Here is a 23507-nt window from a genome sequence, read left to right as displayed (position 1 = left end):
TTTATATGATGGAAAAACTGTTGTATTTATATTGTATTTTATGCTTCTGGCGTTCACTTCTTAGGCCCTAACTATTCGATCTGGTGGAACAACGGCCTAGAGTGAAGCCTAGGTTGCCCGGAAAGTAGAAATGACCATAACTTTCACACTGGTAGCAATTTTTCGTTTTATACGATGGAAAAACTGTTCTATTTATTTTATATTTTATGCTTCGGGCGTTCACTTCTTAGGCCCTAACTATTCGATCTGGTGGAACAACGCCCTAGGGTGAAGCCTAGGTTGCCCGGAACGTAGAAATGACCATAACTTTCACACTGGTTGAAATTATTCGTCTTATACGATGGAAAAGCTGTTGTATTTATATCGTATTTTATGCTTCGGGCGTTGACTTCTTAGACCCTAACATTTCGATCTGGTGGAGCAACGCCCTACAGTGAAGCCTACGTTGCCCGGAACGTAGATACGACCATAACCTTCACACTGGTTGCAAATTATTCCTGCTATACGATGGAAAAACTGTTGTATTTTTACTGCATGTTATGCTTCGGGCATTAACTTCTAAGGCCCTAACTATGCAATCTGTTGGAGCAACGCCCTAGGGGGAAGCCTAGGTTGCCCGGAACGTAGAAATGACCATAACTTTCACACTGGTTGCAATTATTCGTTTTATACGATGGAAAAACTGTTCTATTTATTTTGTATTTTATGCTTCGGGCGTTGACTTCTAAGGCCATGACTATTCCATCTGGTGGAGCAACGACCTAGGGTAAAGCCCAGGTTGCGCGGAACGCAGAAATGACCATAACTTTCACACTGGTAGCAATTATTCGTTTTATACGATGGAAAAACTGTTTTATTTATTTTGTATTTTATGCATCGGGCGTTGACTTCTGAGGCCCTAACTATACGACCTGGTGCAGCAACGCCCTAGAGTGAAGCCTAGATTGCCCGGAACGTAGAAATGACCATAACTTTCACACTGGTTGCTATCTTTCGTTTTATACGATGGAAAGACTGTTATATTTATATTGTATTTTATGCTTCTGGCGTTGACTTCTTGGGCCCTAACTATTCGATCTGGTGGAACAACGCCCTAGGGTGAAGCCTAGGTTGCCGGGAAAGTAGAAATGACCATAACTTTCACACTGGTTGCAATTATTCGTTTTATACGATGGAAATGCTGTTGTATTTATATCGTAGTTTATGCTCCTGGCGTTGACTTCTTAGGCCCTAACTTTTCCATCTGGTGGAACAACGCCCTAGGGTGAAGTCTAGGTTGCCCGGAAAGTAGAAGTGACCATAACTTTCACACTGGTAGCAATTATTCGTTTTATACGATGGAAAAACTGTTCTATTTATTTTATACTTTATGCTTCGGGCGTTGACTTCTAAGGCCCTAACTATTCGATCTGGTGGAGCAACGCCCTAGTGTGAAGCCTAGGTTGCCCGGTACGTAGAAATGTCCATATCTTTCACACTGTTTGCAATTTTTCGTTTTATACGATAGAAAAACTGTTTTATTTATTTTGTATTTTATGTTTCGGGCGCTGACTTCTAAGGCCCTAACTATTCAACCTGTTGGAGCAACGCCCTAGAGTGAAGCCTAGGTTGCTCGGAATGTAGAAATGACCATAACTTTCAAACTGGTTGCAATTATTCGTTTTATACGATGGAAAAACTGTTGTATTTATATGGTATTTTATGCTTCTGGCGTTCACTTCTTAGGCCCTAACTATTCGATCTGGTGGAACAACGCCCTAGGGTGAAGCCTAGGTTGCCCGGAACGTAGAAATGACCATAACTTTCACACTGGTAGCAATTATTCATTTTATACGATGGAAAAGCTGTTGTATTTATATCGTATTTTATGCTTCGGGCGTTGACTTCTTAGACCCTAACATTTCGATCTGGTGGAACGACGCCCTACAGTGAAGCCTAGGCTGCCCGGAACGTAGATATGACCATAACCTTCACACAGGTTGCAATTATTCGTTTTATACGGTGTAAAGGCTGTTCTACTTATTTTGTATTTTATTCTTCTGGTGTTGATTTCTTAGGCCCTAACTATGCGATCTGGTTGAACAACGCCGTAGAGAGAAGCCTAGGTTGCCGGGAACGTAGGAATGACCATTACTTTCACACTGTTTGCAATTATTCCTTTTATACGATTGAAAAGCTGTTGTATTTATATCGTATTTTATGCTTCTGGCGTTGACTTCGAAGGACCTAACTATTCGATCTGGTGGAGCAACACCCTACAGTGATGCCTAGGTTGCCCGGAACGTAGATACGACCATAACCTTCACACTGGTTGCAAATTATTCCTGCTATACGATGGAAAAACTGTTGTACTTTTACTGCATGTTATGCTTCGGGCATTAACTTCTAAGGCCCTAACTATGCAATCTGTTGGAGCAACGCCCTAGGGGGAAGCCCAGGTTGCCCGGAACGTAGAAATGACCATAACTTTCACACTGGTTGCAATTATTCGTTTTATACGATGGAAATGCTGTTGTATTTATATCGTATTTTATGCTTCTGGCGTTGACTTCTCAGGCCCTAGCTATTCAATCTGGTGGATCAACGCCCTAGGGGGAAGCGTAGGTTGCCCGGAAAGTAGAAATGACCATAACTTTCACACTGGTAGCAATTATTCATTTTATACGATGGAAAAACTGTTCTATTTATTTTGTATTTTATGCTTCGGGCGTTGACTTCTAAGGCCCTGACTATTCCATCTGGTGGAACAACGCCCTAGGGTAGAGCCCAGGTTGCGCGGAACGCAGAAATGACCATAACTTTCACACTGGTAGCAATTATTCGTTTTATACGATGGAAAAACTGTTCTATTTATTTTTTATTTTATGCTTCGGGCGTTGACTTCTAAGGCCATAACTATTCGATTTGGTGGAGCATCGCCCTAGAGTGAAGCCTAGGTTGCCCGGAACGTAGAAATGACCATAACTTCCACACTGGTTGCAATTATTCGTTTTATACGATGGAAAAGCTGTTGTATTTATATCGTTTTTTATGCTCCTGGCGTTGACTTCTTAGGCCCTAACTATTCCATCCGGTGGAACAACGCACTAGGGTAAAGCCCAGATTGCGCGGAACGTAGAAATGACCATAACTTTCACACTGGTAGCAATTTTTCGTTTTATACGATGGAAAAACTGTTCTATTTATTTTATGTTTTATGCTTCGGGCGATGACTTCTAAGGCCCTAACTATTTGATCTGGTGGAGCAACGCCCTAGTGTGAAGCCTAGGTTGCCCGGTACGTAGAAATGACCATCACTATCAAACTGGCTGCAATTATTTGTTTTATACGGTGGAAAAGCTGTTGTTTTTATATCGTATTTTATGCTTCTGGCGTTGACTTCTTAGGCCCTATCTATTCCATCTGGTGGAACAACGCCCTAGGGTGAAGCCTAGGTTGCCCGGAAAGCAGAAATGACCATAACTTTCATACTGGTTGCAATTATTCGTTTTATATGGTGGAAAAGCTGTAGTATTTATATTGTATTTTATGCTTCTGGCGTTGACTTCTAAGGCCCTAACTATTCGATCAGGTGGAGCAAAGCCCTAGAGTGAAGCCTAGGTTGCTCGAAATGTAGAAAGGACCATAACTTTCACACTGGTTGCAATTATTCGTTTTATACGATGGAAAAGCTGTTGTATTTATATCGTGTTTTATGCTTCTGGCGTTGACTTCTTAGGCCCTAACTATTCCATCTGGTGGAACAACGCCCTAGGGTAAAGCCAAGATTGCGCGGAAGGTAGAAATGACCATAACATTCACACTGGTTGCTATCATTCGTTTTATATGATAGAAAAACTGTTGTATTTATATTGTATTTTATGCTTCTGGCGTTGACTTCATAGGCCGTAACTATTCGATCTGGTGGAGCAACGCCCTGGAGTGAAACCTAGATTGCCCGGAACGTAGAAATGACCATAACTTTCACACTGGTTGAAATTATTCGTTTTATACGATGGAAAAGCTGTTGTATTTATATCGTATTTTATGCTTCGGGCGTTGACTTCTTAGACCCTAACATTTCGATCTGGTGGAGCAACGCCCTACAGTGAAGCCTAGGTTGCCCGGAACGTAGATACGACCATAACCTTCACACTGGTTGCTAATTATTCCTGCTATACGATGGAAAGCTGTTGTATTTTTACTGCATGTTATGCTTCGGGCATTAACTTCTAAGGCCCTAACTATGCAATCTGTTGGAGCAACGCCCTAGGGGGAGGCCTAGGTTGCCCGGAACGTAGAAATGACCATAACTTTCACACTGGTTGCAATTATTCGTTTTATAGGATGGAAAAACTGTTCTATTTATTTTGTATTTTATGCTTCGGGCGTTGACTTCTAAGGCCCTGACTATTCCATCTGGTGGAACAACGACCTACGGTAAAGCCCAGGTTGCGCGGAACGCAGAAATGACCATAACTTTCACACTGGTAGCAATTATTCGTTTTATACGATGGAAAAACTGTTTTATTTATTTTGTATTTTATGCTTCGGGCGTTGACTTCTGAGGCCCTAACTATACGACCTGGTGGAGCAACGCCCTAGAGTGAAGCCTAGATTGCCCGGAACGTAGAAATGACCATAACTTTCACACTGGTTGCTATCTTTCGTTTTATACGATGGAAAGACTGTTATATTTATATTGTATTTTATGCTTCTGGCGTTGATTTCTTGGGCCCTAACTATTCGATCTGGAGGAACAACGCCCTAGGGTGAAGCCTAGGTTGCCGGGAATGTAGAAATGACCATAACTTTCACACTGGTTGCAATTATTCGTTTTATACGATGGAAATGCTGTTGCATTTATATCGTAGTTTATGCTTCTGGCGTTGACTTCTTAGGCCCTAACTTTTCCATCTGGTGGAACAACGCCCTAGGGTGAAGTCTAGGTTGCCCGGAAAGTAGAAGTGACCATAACTTTCACACTGGTAGCAATTATTCGTTTTATACGATGGAAAAACTGTTCTATTTATTTTATACTTTATGCTTCGGGCGTTGACTTCTAAGGCCCTAACTATTCGATCTGGTGGAGCAACGCCCTAGTGTGAAGCCTAGGTTGGCCGGTACGTAGAAATGTCCATATCTTTCACACTGTTTGCAATTTTTCGCTTTATACGATAGAAAAACTGTTTTATTTATTTTGTATTTTATGTTTCGGGCGTTGACTTCTAAGGCCCTAACTATTCGATCTGGTGGACCAACGCCCTAGAGTGCAGCCTAGGTTGCCCGGAACGTAGAAATGATCATATCTTTCACACTGGTTGCTATCATTCGTTTTATATGATGGAAAAACTGTTGTATTTATATTGTATTTTATGCTTCTGGCGTTCACTTCTTAGGCCCTAACTATTCGATCTGGTGGAACAACGGCCTAGGGTGAAGCCTAGGTTGCCCGGAAAGTAGAAATGACCATAACTTTCACACTGTTTGCAATTATTCATTTTATACGATGGAAAAGCTGCTGTATTTATAACGTATTTTATGCTTCTGGCGTTGACTTCTAAGGCCCTAACTATTCAACCTGTTGGAGCAACGCCCTAGAGTAAAGCCTAGGTTGCTCGGAATGTAGAAATGACCATAACTTTCAAACCGGTTGCAATTATTCGTTTTATACGATGGAAAAACTGTTGTATTTATATGGTATTTTATGCTTCTGGCGTTCACTTCTTAGGCCCTAACTATTCGATCTGGTGGAACAACGCCCTAGGGTGAAGCCTAGGTTGCCCGGAACGTAGAAATGACCATAACTTTCACACTGGTAGCAATTATTCATTTTATACGATGGAAAAGCTGTTGTATTTATATCGTATTTTATGCTTCGGGCGTTGACTTCTTAGACCCTAACATTTCGATCTGGTGGAGCAACGCCCTACAGTGAAGCCTAGGTTGCCCGGAACGTAGATATGACCATAACCTTCACACAGGTTGCAATTATTCGTTTTATACGGTGTAAAGGCTGTTCTACTTATTTTGTATTTTATTCTTCTGGTGTTGATTTCTTAGGCCCTAGCTATGCGATCTGGTTGAACAACGCCGTAGAGAGAAGCCTAGGTTGCCGGGAACGTAGGAATGACCATTACTTTCACACTGTTTGCAATTATTCCTTTTATACGATTGAAAAGCTGTTGTATTTATATCGTATTTTATGCTTCTGGCGTTGACTTCGAAGGACCTAACTATTCGATCTGGTGGAGCAACACCCTACAGTGATGCCTAGGTGCCCGGAACGTAGATACGACCATAACCTTCACACTGGTTGGAAATTATTCCTGCTATACGATGGAAAAACTGTTGTATTTTTACTGCATGTTATGCTTCGGGCATTAACTTCTAAGGCCCTAACTATGCAATCTGTTGGAGCAACACCCTAGGGGGAAGCCTAGGTTGCCCGGAACGTAGAAATGACCATAACTTTCACACTGGTTGCAATTATTCGTTTTATACGATGGAAAAACTGTTCTATTTATTTTGTATTTTATGCTTCGGGCGTTGACTTCTAAGGCCCTGACTATTCCATCTGGTGGAACAACGCCCTAGGGTAAAGCCCAGGTTGCGCGGAACGCAGAAATGACCATAACCTTCACACTGGTAGCAATTATTCGTGTTATACGATGGAAAAACTGTTTTATTTATTTTGTATTTTATGCTTCGGGCGTTGACTTCTGAGGCCCTAACTATACGACCTGGTGGAGCAACGCCCTAGAGTGAAGCCTAGATTGCCCGGAACGTAGAAATGACCATAACTTTCACACTGGTTGCTATCTTTCGTTTTATACGATGGAAAGACTGTTATATTTATATTGTACTTTATGCTTCTGGCGTTGACTTCTTGGGCCCTAACTATTCGATCTGGTGGAACAGCGCCCTAGGGTGAAGCCTAGTTTGCCGGGAAAGTAGAAATGACCATAACTTTCACACTGGTTGCAATTATTCGTTTTATACGATGGAAAAGCTATGGCATCTTTATTGTATTTTATTCATCTGGGGCTGACTTCTAAGGCCGTAGCTATTAGATGTGGTGGAGCAACGCCCTAGGGTGACGACTAGGTTGCCCGGAACGTAGAAATGACCATTACTTTCACAATGTTTGTAATTATTCATTATATACGATGGAAAATCTGTTTTATTTTTGTTGTATTTTATGCTTCTGGCGTTGACTTCTTAGGCCCTAACTATTTGATCTGGTGGAGCACCGCCCTAGGGTGAAGCCTAGGTTTCCCGGAAAGTAGAAATGACCATAACTTTCATACTGGTTGTAATTATTCGTTTCATATGCTGGAAAAACTGTTGTATTTATATTGTATTTTATGCTTCTGGCGTTGACTTCTAAGGCCCTAACTATTCGATCAGGTGGAGCAACGCCCTAGAGCGAAGCCTAGGTTGCTCGAAATGTAGAAATGACCATAACTTTCACACTGGTTGCAATTATTCGTTTTAAACGATGGAAAAGCTGTTGTATTTAAACCGTATTTTATGCTTCTGGCGTTGACTTCTTAGGCTCTAACTATTCCACTGGTAGCAATTATTCGTTTTATACAATGGAAAAACTGTTCTATTTATTTTGTAGTTAATGCTTCGGGCGTCGACTTCTAAGCCCCTAACTGTTTGATCTGGAGGAGCAACGCCCTAGAGTGAAGCCTAGGTTGCCCGGAACGTAGAAATGACCATAACTTTCACACTGGTTGCAATTTTTCATTTTATACGATGGAAAAACTGTGGTACGTATATTGTATTTTATTCTTATGGCGTTGAATTGTAAGTCGCTAGCTATTCGATCTGGTGGAGCAACGCCCTAGAGTGAAACCTAGGTTACCCGGAACGTAGAAATGTCCAGTACTTTCATACTGTTTGCAGTTATTCCTGTTATACGATGGAAAAACTATTGCATCTTTATTTTATTTTATGCTTCTGGCGTTCACTTCTAAGGCCCTAGCTATTCGATTTGGCGGAGCACCGCCCTAGAGTGAAGCCAAGGTTGCCCAAAACGTAGAAATGACCATAACTTCCACACTGGTTGCAATTATTCGTTTTATACGATGGAAAAGCTGTTGTATTTATATCGTTCTTTATGCTTCTGGCGTTGACTTCTTAGGCCCTAACTATTCCATCTGGTGGAACAACGCCCTAGGGTAAAGCCCAGATTGCACGGAACGTAGAAATGACCATAACTTTCACACTGGTAGCAATTTTTCGTTTTATACGATGGTAAAACTGTTTTATTTATTTTGTATTTTAAGCTTCGGGCGTCGACTTCTAAGGCCCTAACTATTCGATCTGGTCGAGCAACGCCCTAGAGTGAAGCCTAGGTTGCCCGGAACGTAGAAATGACCATTACTTTCACACTGTTTGCAATTATTCCTTTTATACGATGGAAAAGCTGTTGTATTTATATCGTATTTTATGCCTCTGGCGTTGACTTCTAAGGACCTAGCTATTCGATCTGGTGGAGCAGCGCCCTAGAGTGAAGCCTAGGTTGCTCGGAATGTAGAAATGACCATTACTTTCACACTGTTTGCAATTATTCCTGTTACACAATGGAAAAACTGTTGCACCTTTATTGCGTTTTATGCTTCGGGCGTCGACTTCTAAGGCCCTAACTATTGGATCTGGTGGAGCAATGCCCTAGTGTGAAGCCTAGGTTGCCCGGAACATAGAAATGACCAGTACTTTCACACTGGTTGCAGTTATTCGTTTTATACAATGGAACAACTGTTCTATTTATTTTGCATTTTATGCTTCGGGCGTTGACTTCTAAGGCCCTAACTATTCGATCTGGTGGAGCAACGCCCTAGAGTGAAGCCTAGGTTGCTCGGAACGTAGAACATACCGTTACCTTCACACTGGTTGCAATTATTCCTGTTATACGATGGAAAAACTGTTGCACCATTATTGTATTTTATGCATGTGGTGTTGACATCTAAGGCACTAACCATTCGATCTGGTGGAGCAAGTCCCTAGAGTGAAGCCTATGTTGCTCGGAACGTGGAAATGACCATAACTTTCACACTGGTTGCCATTATTCGTTTTCTACGATGGAAAAGCTGTTGCATTTATATCGTATTTTATGCTTCTGGCGTTGTCTTCTAAGGCCCTAGCTATTCGATCTAGTGGAGCAACGCCCTAGAGTGAAGTCTAGGCTGCCCGTAACGTCGAAATGACCATCACTTTCAAACTGGTTGCAATTAATCCTGTTATACCGTGGAAAAGCTGTTGTATTTATATCGTATTGTATGCTTCTGGCGTTGACATCTAAGGACCTATCTGTTTGATCTGGTGGAGCAACGTCCTTGGGTGAAGCCTAGGTTGCTCAGAATATAGAAATGACAATTACTTCCACACTGTTTGCAATTATTCCTTTTATACGATGCAAAAGCTGTTGTATTTATATCGTATTTTATGCTTCGGGCGTTGACTTCTAAGTCCCTAACTGTTTAATCTGGTGGAGCAACGCCCTAGAGTGAAACCTAGGTTGCCCGGAACGTAGAAATGGCCATTACTTTCAAACGGGTTGCAATTTATCCTGCTATACGATGGAAAAACTGTTGTATTTTTATTGCATTTTATGCTTCTGGCGTTCACTTCTTAGGCCCTAACTATTCGATCTGGTGGAACAACGGCCTAGGGTGAAGCCTAGGTAGCCCGGAACGTTGAAATGACCATAACTTTCACACTGGTTGCAATTACTTGTTTTATACGATGGAACAGCTGTTGTATTTATATCGTATTTTATGCTTCTGGCGTTGACTTCTTAGGCCCTAACTATTCGATCAGGTGGAGCAACGCCCTAGAGTGAAGCCTAGGTTGCTCGAAATGTAGAAATGACCATAACTTTCACACTGGTTGCAATTATTCGTTTTAAACGATGGAAAAGCTGTTGTATTTAAACCGTATTTTATGCTTCTGGCGTTGACTTCTTAGGCTCTAACTATTCCACTGGTAGCAATTATTCGTTTTATACAATGGAAAAACTGTTCTATTTATTTTGTAGTTAATGCTTCGGGCGTCGACTTCTAAGCCCCTAACTGTTTGATCTGGAGGAGCAACGCCCTAGAGTGAAGCCTAGGTTGCCCGGAACGTAGAAATGACCATAACTTTCACACTGGTTGCAATTTTTCATTTTATACGATGGAAAAACTGTGGTACGTATATTGTATTTTATTCTTATGGCGTTGAATTGTAAGTCGCTAGCTATTCGATCTGGTGGAGCAACGCCCTAGAGTGAAACCTAGGTTACCCGGAACGTAGAAATGTCCAGTACTTTCATACTGTTTGCAGTTATTCCTGTTATACGATGGAAAAACTATTGCATCTTTATTTTATTTTATGCTTCTGGCGTTCACTTCTAAGGCCCTAGCTATTCGATTTGGCGGAGCACCGCCCTAGAGTGAAGCCAAGGTTGCCCAAAACGTAGAAATGACCATAACTTCCACACTGGTTGCAATTATTCGTTTTATACGATGGAAAAGCTGTTGTATTTATATCGTTCTTTATGCTTCTGGCGTTGACTTCTTAGGCCCTAACTATTCCATCTGGTGGAACAACGCCCTAGGGTAAAGCCCAGATTGCACGGAACGTAGAAATGACCATAACTTTCACACTGGTAGCAATTTTTCGTTTTATACGATGGTAAAACTGTTTTATTTATTTTGTATTTTAAGCTTCGGGCGTCGACTTCTAAGGCCCTAACTATTCGATCTGGTCGAGCAACGCCCTAGAGTGAAGCCTAGGTTGCCCGGAACGTAGAAATGACCATTACTTTCACACTGTTTGCAATTATTCCTTTTATACGATGGAAAAGCTGTTGTATTTATATCGTATTTTATGCCTCTGGCGTTGACTTCTAAGGACCTAGCTATTCGATCTGGTGGAGCAGCGCCCTAGAGTGAAGCCTAGGTTGCTCGGAATGTAGAAATGACCATTACTTTCACACTGTTTGCAATTATTCCTGTTACACAATGGAAAAACTGTTGCACCTTTATTGCGTTTTATGCTTCGGGCGTCGACTTCTAAGGCCCTAACTATTGGATCTGGTGGAGCAATGCCCTAGTGTGAAGCCTAGGTTGCCCGGAACATAGAAATGACCAGTACTTTCACACTGGTTGCAGTTATTCGTTTTATACAATGGAACAACTGTTCTATTTATTTTGCATTTTATGCTTCGGGCGTTGACTTCTAAGGCCCTAACTATTCGATCTGGTGGAGCAACGCCCTAGAGTGAAGCCTAGGTTGCTCGGAACGTAGAACATACCGTTACCTTCACACTGGTTGCAATTATTCCTGTTATGCGATGGAAAAACTGTTGCACCATTATTGTATTTTATGCATGTGGTGTTGACATCTAAGGCACTAACCATTCGATCTGGTGGAGCAAGTCCCTAGAGTGAAGCCTATGTTGCTCGGAACGTGGAAATGACCATAACTTTCACACTGGTTGCCATTATTCGTTTTCTACGATGGAAAAGCTGTTGCATTTATATCGTATTTTATGCTTCTGGCGTTGTCTTCTAAGGCCCTAGCTATTCGATCTAGTGGAGCAACGCCCTAGAGTGAAGTCTAGGCTGCCCGTAACGTCGAAATGACCATCACTTTCAAACTGGTTGCAATTAATCCTGTTATACCATGGAAAAGCTGTTGTATTTATATCGTATTGTATGCTTCTGGCGTTGACATCTAAGGACCTATCTGTTTGATCTGGTGGAGCAACGTCCTTGGGTGAAGCCTAGGTTGCTCAGAATATAGAAATGACAATTACTTCCACACTGTTTGCAATTATTCCTTTTATACGATGCAAAAGCTGTTGTATTTATATCGTATTTTATGCTTCGGGCGTTGACTTCTAAGTCCCTAACTGTTTAATCTGGTGGAGCAACGCCCTAGAGTGAAACCTAGGTTGCCCGGAACGTAGAAATGGCCATTACTTTCAAACGGGTTGCAATTTATCCTGCTATACGATGGAAAAACTGTTGTATTTTTATTGCATTTTATGCTTCTGGCGTTCACTTCTTAGGCCCTAACTATTCGATCTGGTGGAACAACGGCCTAGGGTGAAGCCTAGGTAGCCCGGAACGTTGAAATGACCATAACTTTCACACTGGTTGCAATTACTTGTTTTATACGATGGAACAGCTGTTGTATTTATATCGTATTTTATGCTTCTGGCGTTGACTTCTTAGGCCCTAACTATTCCATCTGGTGGAACAGCGCCCTAGAGTAAAGCCCAGGTTGCGCGGAACGTAGAAATGACCATAACTTTCACACTGGTAGCAATTATTCGCTTTATACAATGGAAAAACTGTTCTATTTATATTGTATTTTATGCTTCTGGCGTTGTCTACTTAGGCACTAACTATTCGATCTTGTGGAACAACGCCCTAGAGTGAAGCCTAGGTTGCCTGGAACGTAGAAATGACCATCACTTTCACACGGGTTGCAATTATTCCTCTTATAGGATGGAGAGTCTGTTGTATTTTTATTGTATTTTATCCTTCTGGTGTTGACTTCTTAGGCCCTAACTATTCGATCTGGTGGAACAACGCCGTAGAGTGAAGCCTAGGTTGCCCGGAACGTAGAAATGACCATTACCTTCACACTGTTTGCAATTATTCCTTTTATACGATGGAACAGCTGTTGTATTTATATCGTATTTTATGCTTCTGGCGTTGATTTCTAAGGACCTAACTATTCGATCTGGTGGAGCAACGCCCTAGAGTGAAGCCTCGGTTGCTCGGAATGTAGAAATGACCATAACTTTCACACTGATTGCAATTATTCGTTTTATACGATGTAAAAGCTGTTGTATTTATATTGTATTTTATGCTTCTGGCGTTGACTTCTTAGGCCCTAACTATTCGACCTGGTGGAGCAACGCCCTAGAGTGAAACCTAGGTTGCCCGGAACGTAGAAATGACCATTACATTCACACTGGTTGCAATTATTCCTGTTATACGATGGAAAAACTGTTGCATTTTTATTGTATTCTATGCTTCTGGCGTTTAATTCTAAGTCGCTAGCTATTTGATCTGGTGGAGCAACGACCTAGAGTGAAGCCTAGGTTGCCCGGAACGTAGAAATGACAATTACTTTCACACTGTTTGCTATTATTCATTTTGTACGATGGAAAAGCTGTTGTATTTATATTGTATTTTACGCCTCTGGCGTTGACTTCTAAGGCCGTAGCTATTAGATGTGGTGGAGCAACGCCCTAGAGTGACGCCTAGGTTGCCCGGAACGTAGAAATGACCATTACTTTTACAATGTTTGCAACTATTCATTTTATACGATGGAATAACTGTTGTACTTATATTGTATTTTATCCTTCTGGCGTTGAATTCTAAATCCCTAGCTATTCGATCTGGTAGAGCAACGCCCTAGAGTGAAACCTAGGTTATCCGGAACGTAGAAATGACCAGTACATTCACACTGGTTGCAGTTATTCCTGTTAAGCAATGGAAAAACTGTTGCATCTTTATTGTATTTTATGCTTCTGGCGTTGATTTCTAAGGCCCTAACTATTCGATCTGGTGGAGTAACGCCCTAGAGTGACGCCTAGGTTACCCGGAACGTAGAAATGACCATTACTTTCACACTGTTTGCAATTATTCCTGTTACACAATGGAGAAACTGTTGCACCTTTATTGCGTTTTATGCTTCGGGCGTTGACTTCTAAGGCCCTAACTATTGGATCTGGTGGAGCAATGCCCTAGTGTGAAGCCTAGGTTGCCCGGAACATAGAAATGACCAGTACTTTCACACTGGTTGCAGTTATTCGTTTTATACAATGGAACAACTGTTCTATTTATTTTGCATTTTATGCTTCGGGCGTTGACTTCTAAGGCCCTAACTATTCGATCTGGTGGAGCAACGCCCTAGAGTGAAGCCTAGGTTGCCCGGAACGTAGAACATACCGTTACCTTCACACTGGTTGCAATTATTCCTGTTATACGATGGAAAAACTGTTGGACCATTATTGTATTTTATGCATGTGGCGTTGACATCTAAGGCACTAACCATTCGATCTGGTGGAGCAAGTCCCTAGAGTGAAGCCTAAGTTGCTCGGAACGTGGAAATGACCATAACTTTCACACTGGTTGCCATTATTCGTTTTCTACGATGGAAAAGCTGTTGCATTTATATCGTATTTTATGCTTCTGGCGTTGACTTCTTAGGCCCTAACTATTCCATCTGGTGGAACAACGCCCAAGAGTGATGCCTAGGGTGCCCGGAACGTAGAAATGACCATTACCTTCACGCTTGCTGCAATTGTTCCTGTTATAAGATGAAAAAAATGTTGTACTTTTATTGCATTTTATGCTTCAGTCATTGACTTCTACGGCCGTAGCTATTCGATGTGGTGGAGTAATGCCCTAGAGTGAAACCTGGGTTACCCGGATCGTAGAAATGACCATCACTTTCACACTTGTTGCAATTATTCCTGCTATACAATGGAAAAGCTATTGTATTTTTATTTCATTTTATGCTTCGGGCATTGACTTCTAAGGCCCTAACTATTCAATCTGTTGGAGCAACGCCCTAGGGTGAAGCCTAGGTTGTTCGGAAAGTAGAAATGACCATAAGTTTCGTACTGGTTGCAATTATTCGTTTTATACGATGGAAAAGCTATGGCACCTTTATTGTATTTTATTCATCTGGGGCTGACTTCTAAGGCCGTAGCTATTAGATATGGTGGAGCAACGCCCTAGGGTGACGCCTAGGTTGCCCGGAACGTAGAAATGACCATTACTTTCACAATGTTTGTAATTATTCATTATATACGATGGAAAATCTGTTTTATTTTTGTTGTATTTTATGCTTCTGGCGTTGACTTCTTAGGCCCTAACTATTTGATCTGGTGGAGCACCGCCCTAGAGTGAAGCCTAGGTTATCCGGAACGTAGAAATGACCATAACTTCCACACTGGTTGCAATTATTCGTTTTACACGATGGAAAAGCTGTAGTATTTATATCGTATTTTATGATTCTGGCGTTGACTTCTTAGGCTCTAACTATTACATCTGGTGGAACAACGCCCTAGGGTAAAGCCCAGGTTGCGCGGAACGCAGAAATGACCATAACTTTCACACTGGTAGCAATTATTCGTTTTATACGATGGAAAAACAGTTTTATTTATTTTGTATTTTGTGCATCGGGCGTTGACTTCTGAGGCCCTAACTATTCGATCTGGTGGAGCAACGCCCTAGAGTGAAGCCTAGGTTGCCTGGAACGTAGAAATGACCATAACTTTCACGCTGGTTGCTATCTTTCGTTTTACACGATGGAAAGACTGTTATATTTATATTGTATTTTATGCTTCTGGCGTTGACTTCTTAGGACCTAACTATTCGATCTGGTGGAACAACGCCCTAGGGTGAAGCCTAGGTTGCCGGGAAAGTAGAAACGACCATAACTTTCACACTGGTTGCAATTATTCGTTTTATACGATGGAAAAGCTGTGGCATCTTTATTGTATTTTATTCATCTGGGGCTGACTTCTAAGGCCGTAGCTATTAGATGTGGTGGAGCAACGCCCTAGGGTGAAGACTAGGTTGCCCGGGACATGGAAATGACCATTACTTTCGGACTGTTTGCAAATATACATTATATACGATGGAAAAGCTGTTGTATTTAATTGTATTTTATACTTCTGGCGTTGACTTCTTAGGCACTATCTATTTAATCTGGTAGAGCACCGCCCTAGAGTGTAGCATAGGTAGCCCGGAACGTAGAAGTGACCATAACTTTCACACTGGTTCCTATTATTCGATATAAACGATGGAAAATCAGTTATATTTATATTGTATTTTATGCTTCTGGCGTTCACTTCTTAGGCCCTAACTATTCGATCTGGTGGAACAACGCCCTAGAGTGAAGCCTAGGTTGCCCGGAACGTAGAAATGATCATTACCTTCACGCTTGTTGCAATTATTCCTGTTATACGATGAAAAAACTGTTGCATTTTTATTGCATTTTTTGCTTCAGGCGTTGACTTCTTAGGCCGTAACTATTCGATCTGGTGGAGCAACGCCCTAGGGTGAAGGGTAGGTTGCGCGGAACGTAGCAATGACCATAACTTTCACAATGGTAGCAATTATTCGTTTTATACGATGGAAAAACTGTTCTATTTATTTTGTATTTTATGCTTCGGGCGTTGACTTCTAAGGCCCTAGCTATTCGATCTGGTCGAGCAATGCCCCAGAGTGAAGCCTCGGTTGCCCGGAACGTAGAAATGACCATAACTTCCACACTGGTTGCAATTACTCGTTTTATACGATGTAAAAGCTGTTGTATTTATATTGTATTTTATGCTTCTGGCGTTGAATTCTAAGTCCCTACCTATTCGATCTGGTGGAGCAACGCCCTAGAGTGAAGCCTAGGTTGCCCGGAACGTGGTTATGACCATATCTCTCAGAATCGTTGCAATTATTCCTGTTATACGATGGTAAAACTGTTGTATTTTTATTGTATTGTATGCTTCAGGCGATGACTTCTAAGGCCCTAACTATTCGATCTGGTGTAGCAACGCATTAGGGTGAAGCCTAGGTTGCCCGGAACGTGGAAATGACCACAACTTTCACACTGGTTCCTATTATTCGATATAAACGATGGAAAATCAGTTATATTTATATTGTATTTTATGCTTCTGGCGTTCACTTCTTAGGCCCTAACTATTCGATCTGGTGGAACAACGCCCTAGAGTGAAGCCTAGGTTGCCCGGAACGTAGAAATGATCATTACCTTCACGCTTGTTGCAATTATTCCTGTTATACGATGAAAAAACTGTTGCATTTTTATTGCATTTTTTGCTTCAGGCGTTTACTTCTTAGGCCCTAACTATTCGATCTGGTGGAACAACGCCCTAGGGTGAAGCCTAGGTTGCCGGGAAAGTAGAAATGACCATAACTTTCACACTGGTTGCAATTATTCGTTTTATACGATGGAAAAGCTATGGCACCTTTATTGTATTTTATTCATCTGGGGCTGACTTCTAAGGCCGTAGCTATTAGATATGGTGGAGCAACGCCCTAGGGTGACGCCTAGGTTGCCCGGAACGTAGAAATGACCATTACTTTCACAATGTTTGTAATTATTCATTATATACGATGGAAAATCTGTTTTATTTTTGTTGTATTTTATGCTTCTGGCGTTGACTTCTTAGGCCCTAACTATTTGATCTGGTGGAGCACCGCCCTAGAGTGAAGCCTAGGTTATCCGGAACGTAGAAATGACCATAACTTCCACACTGGTTGCAATTATTCGTTTTACACGATGGAAAAGCTGTAGTATTTATATCGTATTTTATGATTCTGGCGTTGACTTCTTAGGCTCTAACTATTACATCTGGTGGAACAACGCCCTAGGGTAAAGCCCAGGTTGCGCGGAACGCAGAAATGACCATAACTTTCACACTGGTAGCAATTATTCGTTTTATACGATGGAAAAACAGTTTTATTTATTTTGTATTTTGTGCATCGGGCGTTGACTTCTGAGGCCCTAACTATTCGATCTGGTGGAGCAACGCCCTAGAGTGAAGCCTAGGTTGCCTGGAACGTAGAAATGACCATAACTTTCACGCTGGTTGCTATCTTTCGTTTTACACGATGGAAAGACTGTTATATTTATATTGTATTTTATGCTTCTGGCGTTGACTTCTTAGGACCTAACTATTCGATCTGGTGGAACAACGCCCTAGGGTGAAGCCTAGGTTGCCGGGAAAGTAGAAATGACCATAACTTTCACACTGGTTGCAATTATTCGTTTTATACGATGGAAAAGCTGTGGCATCTTTATTGTATTTTATTCATCTGGGGCTGACTTCTAAGGCCGTAGCTATTAGATGTGGTGGAGCAACGCCCTAGGGTGAAGACTAGGTTGCCCGGACATGGAAATGACCATTACTTTCGGACTGTTTGCAAATATACATTATATACGATGGAAAAGCTGTTGTATTTAATTGTATTTTATACTTCTGGCGTTGACTTCTTAGGCACTATCTATTTAATCTGGTAGAGCACCGCCCTAGAGTGTAGCATAGGTAGCCCGGAACGTAGAAGTGACCATAACTTTCACACTGGTTCCTATTATTCGATATAAACGATGGAAAATCAGTTATATTTATATTGTATTTTATGCTTCTGGCGTTCACTTCTTAGGCCCTAACTATTCGATCTGGTGGAACAACGCCCTAGAGTGAAGCCTAGGTTGCCCGGAACGTAGAAATGATCATTACCTTCACGCTTGTTGCAATTATTCCTGTTATACGATGAAAAAACTGTTGCATTTTTATTGCATTTTTTGCTTCAGGCGTTGACTTCTTAGGCCGTAACTATTCGATCTGGTGGAGCAACGCCCTAGGGTGAAGGGTAGGTTGCGCGGAACGTAGCAATGACCATAACTTTCACAATGGTAGCAATTATTCGTTTTATACGATGGAAAAACTGTTCTATTTATTTTGTATTTTATGCTTCGGGCGTTGACTTCTAAGGCCCTAGCTATTCGATCTGGTCGAGCAATGCCCCAGAGTGAAGCCTCGGTTGCCCGGAACGTAGAAATGACCATAACTTCCACACTGGTTGCAATTACTCGTTTTATACGATGTAAAAGCTGTTGTATTTATATTGTATTTTATGCTTCTGGCGTTGACTTCTTAGGCCCTAACTATTCGACCTGCTGGAGCAACGCCCTAGAGTGAAACCTAGGTTGCCCGGAACGTAGAAATGACCATTACATTCACACTGGTTGCAATTATTCCTGTTATACGATGGAAAAACTGTTGCATTTTTATTGTATTCTATGCTTCTGGCGTTTAATTCTAAGTCGCTAGCTATTTGATCTGGTGGAGCAACGACCTAGAGTGAAGCCTAGGTTGCCCGGAACGTAGAAATGACAATTACTTTCACACTGTTTGCTATTATTCATTTTGTACGATGGAAAAGCTGTTGTATTTATATTGTATTTTACGCCTCTGGCGTTGACTTCTAAGGCCGTAGCTATTAGATGTGGTGGAGCAACGCCCTAGAGTGACGCCTAGGTTGCCCGGAACGTAGAAATGACCATTACTTTTACAATGTTTGCAACTATTCATTTTATACGATGGAATAACTGTTGTACTTATATTGTATTTTATCCTTCTGGCGTTGAATTCTAAATCCCTAGCTATTCGATCTGGTAGAGCAACGCCCTAGAGTGAAACCTAGGTTATCCGGAACGTAGAAATGACCAGTACATTCACACTGGTTGCAGTTATTCCTGTTAAACAATGGAAAAACTGTTGCATCTTTATTGTATTTTATGCTTCTGGCGTTGATTTCTAAGGCCCTAACTATTCGATCTGGTGGAGTAACGCCCTAGAGTGACGCCTAGGTTACCCGGAACGTAGAAATGACCATTACTTTCACACTGTTTGCAATTATTCCTGTTACACAATGGAAAAACTGTTGCACCTTTATTGCGTTTTATGCTTCGGGCGTTGACTTCTAAGGCCCTAACTATTGGATCTGGTGGAGCAATGCCCTAGTGTGAAGCCTAGGTTGCCCGGAACATAGAAATGACCAGTACTTTCACACTGGTTGCAGTTATTCGTTTTATACAATGGAACAACTGTTCTATTTATTTTGCATTTTATGCTTCGGGCGTTGACTTCTAAGGCCCTAACTATTCGATCTGGTGGAGCAACGCCCTAGAGTGAAGCCTAGGTTGCCCGGAACGTAGAACATACCGTTACCTTCACACTGGTTGCAATTATTCCTGTTATACGATGGAAAAACTGTTGGACCATTATTGTATTTTATGCATGTGGCGTTGACATCTAAGGCACTAACCATTCGATCTGGTGGAGCAAGTCCCTAGAGTGAAGCCTAAGTTGCTCGGAACGTGGAAATGACCATAACTTTCACACTGGTTGCCATTATTCGTTTTCTACGATGGAAAAGCTGTTGCATTTATATCGTATTTTATGCTTCTGGCGTTGACTTCTTAGGCCCTAACTATTCCATCTGGTGGAACAACGCCCAAGAGTGATGCCTAGGGTGCCCGGAACGTAGAAATGACCATTACCTTCACGCTTGCTGCAATTGTTCCTGTTATAAGATGAAAAAACTGTTGTACTTTTATTGCATTTTATGCTTCAGTCATTGACTTCTACGGCCGTAGCTATTCGATGTGGTGGAGTAATGCCCTAGAGTGAAACCTGGGTTACCCGGATCGTAGAAATGACCATCACTTTCACACTTGTTGCAATTATTCCTGCTATACAATGGAAAAGCTATTGTATTTTTATTTCATTTTATGCTTCGGGCATTGACTTCTAAGGCCCTAACTATTCAATCTGTTGGAGCAACGCCCTAGGGTGAAGCCTAGGTTGTTCGGAAAGTAGAAATGACCATAAGTTTCGTACTGGTTGCAATTATTCGTTTTATACGATGGAATAACTGTTGTATTTATATTGTATTTTATGCTTCCGGCGTTGACTTCTAAGGCACTAACCATTCGATCTGGTGGAGCAACGCCCTAGAGTGAAGCCTAGATTGCCCGGGACGTAGAATTGGCCATCACTTTCAAACTGGTTGCAATTAATCCTGTTATACGATGGAAGAACTGTTGTATTTTTATTGCCTTTTATGCTTCGGGCGTTGACTTCTAAGGCCCTAACTATTCAATCTGTTGGAGCAACGCCCTAGGGTGAAGCCTATGTTGCCCGGGAAGTAGAAATGACGTTAACTTTCATACTGGTTGCAATTATTCGTTTTATACGATGGAAAAACTGTTCTATTTATTTTGTATTTAATGCTTCGGGCGTGGGCTTCTAAGACCCTAACTGTTTGATGTGGTGGAGCAACGCCCTAGAGTGAAGCTCAGGTTGCCCGGAACGTAGAAATGACCATAACTTTCACACTGGTTCCTACTATTCGATATAAACGATGGAAAATCAGTTATATTTATATTGTATTTTATGCTTCTGGCGTTCACTTCTTAGGCCATAACTATTCGATCTGGTGGAACAACGCCCTAGAGTGAAGCCTAGGTTGCCCGGAACGTAGAAATGATCATTACCTTCACGCTTGTTGCAATTATTCCTGTTATACGATGAAAAAACTGTTGCATTTTTATTGCATTTTTTTCTTCAGGCGTTGACTTCTAAGGCCGTAGCTATTCGATGTGGTGGAGCAACGCCCTAGAGTGACGCCTAGGTTGCCCGGCACGTAGAAATGACCATTACTTTCACAATGTTTGCAATTATTCATTTTATACGATGGTAAACTGTTGTACTTATATTGCATTTTATTCTTCTGGCGTTGACTTCTTAGGCCCTAACTATTCGATCTGGTGGAACAACGCCCTAGAGTGAAGCCTAGGTTGCCAGGAACGTAGAAATGACCATTACTTTCACACTGTTTGCAAATATACATTATATACGATGGAAAGGCTGTTGTATTTATATTGTATTTTGTGCTTCTGGCGTTGACTTCTTAGGCCCTAACTATTTAACCAGGCGGAGCACCACCCTAGAGTGAAGCCTAGGTTGCCCGGAACGTAGAACATACCATTACCTTCACACTGGTTGCAATTATTCCTGTCATACGATGGAAAAACTGTTGCATCTTTATTGTATTTTATGCTTCTGGCGTTGACTTCTTAGGCCCTAACTATTCCATCAGGTGGAACAACGCCACAGGGTGAAGCCTATGTTGCCCGGAACGTAGAAATGACCAACACTTTCACACTGGTAACAATTATTCGTTTTATACATGGAAAAGCTGTTATATATATATTGCATTTTATGCTTCTGGCATTGAATTCTAAGTCCCTAGCTATTCGATCTGGTGGAGCAACGCCCTAGAGTGAAGCCTAGGTTGCCCGGAACGTAGATATGACCATTGCTTTCACAATGTATGCAATTATTCATTTTATTCGGTGGAAAAACTGTTGTACTTAGATTGTATTTTATGCTTCTGGCGTTGACTTCTTAGGCCCCAACTATTCGATCTGGTGGAGCAACGCCCTAGAGTGAAACCTAGGTTGCCCGGAACGTAGAAATGACCATTACATTCACACTGGTTGCAATTATTCCTGTTATACGATGGAAAAACTGTTGCATTTTTATTGTATTCTATGCTTCTGGCGTTTAATTCTAAGTCGCTAGCTATTTGATCTGGTGGAGCAACGACCTAGAGTGAAGCCTAGGTTGCCCGGAACGTAGAAATGACAATTACTTTCACACTGTTTGCTATTATTCATTTTGTACGATGGAAAAGCTGTTGTATTTATATTGTATTTTACGCCTCTGGCGTTGACTTCTAAGGCCGTAGCTATTAGATGTGGTGGAGCAACGCCCTAGAGTGACGCCTAGGTTGCCCGGAACGTAGAAATGACCATTACTTTTACAATGTTTGCAACTATTCATTTTATACGATGGAATAACTGTTGTACTTATATTGTATTTTATCCTTCTGGCGTTGAATTCTAAATCCCTAGCTATTCGATCTGGTAGAGCAACGCCCTAGAGTGAAACCTAGGTTATCCGGAACGTAGAAATGACCAGTACATTCACACTGGTTGCAGTTATTCCTGTTAAGCAATGGAAAAACTGTTGCATCTTTATTGTATTTTATGCTTCTGGCGTTGATTTCTAAGGCCCTAACTATTCGATCTGGTGGAGTAACGCCCTAGAGTGACGCCTAGGTTACCCGGAACGTAGAAATGACCATTACTTTCACACTGTTTGCAATTATTCCTGTTACACAATGGAAAAACTGTTGCACCTTTATTGCGTTTTATGCTTCGGGCGTTGACTTCTAAGGCCCTAACTATTGGATCTGGTGGAGCAATGCCCTAGTGTGAAGCCTAGGTTGCCCGGAACATAGAAATGACCAGTACTTTCACACTGGTTGCAGTTATTCGTTTTATACAATGGAACAACTGTTCTATTTATTTTGCATTTTATGCTTCGGGCGTTGACTTCTAAGGCCCTAACTATTCGATCTGGTGGAGCAACGCCCTAGAGTGAAGCCTAGGTTGCCCGGAACGTAGAACATACCGTTACCTTCACACTGGTTGCAATTATTCCTGTTATACGATGGAAAAACTGTTGGACCATTATTGTATTTTATGCATGTGGCGTTGACATCTAAGGCACTAACCATTCGATCTGGTGGAGCAAGTCCCTAGAGTGAAGCCTAAGTTGCTCGGAACGTGGAAATGACCATAACTTTCACACTGGTTGCCATTATTCGTTTTCTACGATGGAAAAGCTGTTGCATTTATATCGTATTTTATGCTTCTGGCGTTGACTTCTTAGGCCCTAACTATTCCATCTGGTGGAACAACGCCCAAGAGTGATGCCTAGGATGCCCGGAACGTAGAAATGACCATTACCATCACGCTTGCTGCAATTGTTCCTGTTATAAGATGAAAAAACTGTTGTACTTTTATTGCATTTTATGCTTCAGTCATTGACTTCTACGGCCGTAGCTATT

This window comes from Calliopsis andreniformis, unplaced genomic scaffold (genome assembly GCF_051401765.1).
Source record: "Calliopsis andreniformis isolate RMS-2024a unplaced genomic scaffold, iyCalAndr_principal scaffold0002, whole genome shotgun sequence".
In the NCBI taxonomy this organism is placed as follows: Eukaryota; Metazoa; Arthropoda; class Insecta; order Hymenoptera; family Andrenidae; genus Calliopsis; species Calliopsis andreniformis.
The sequence above is the reverse complement of the archived record's forward strand: the minus strand, read 5'-3'. Positions refer to the sequence as shown.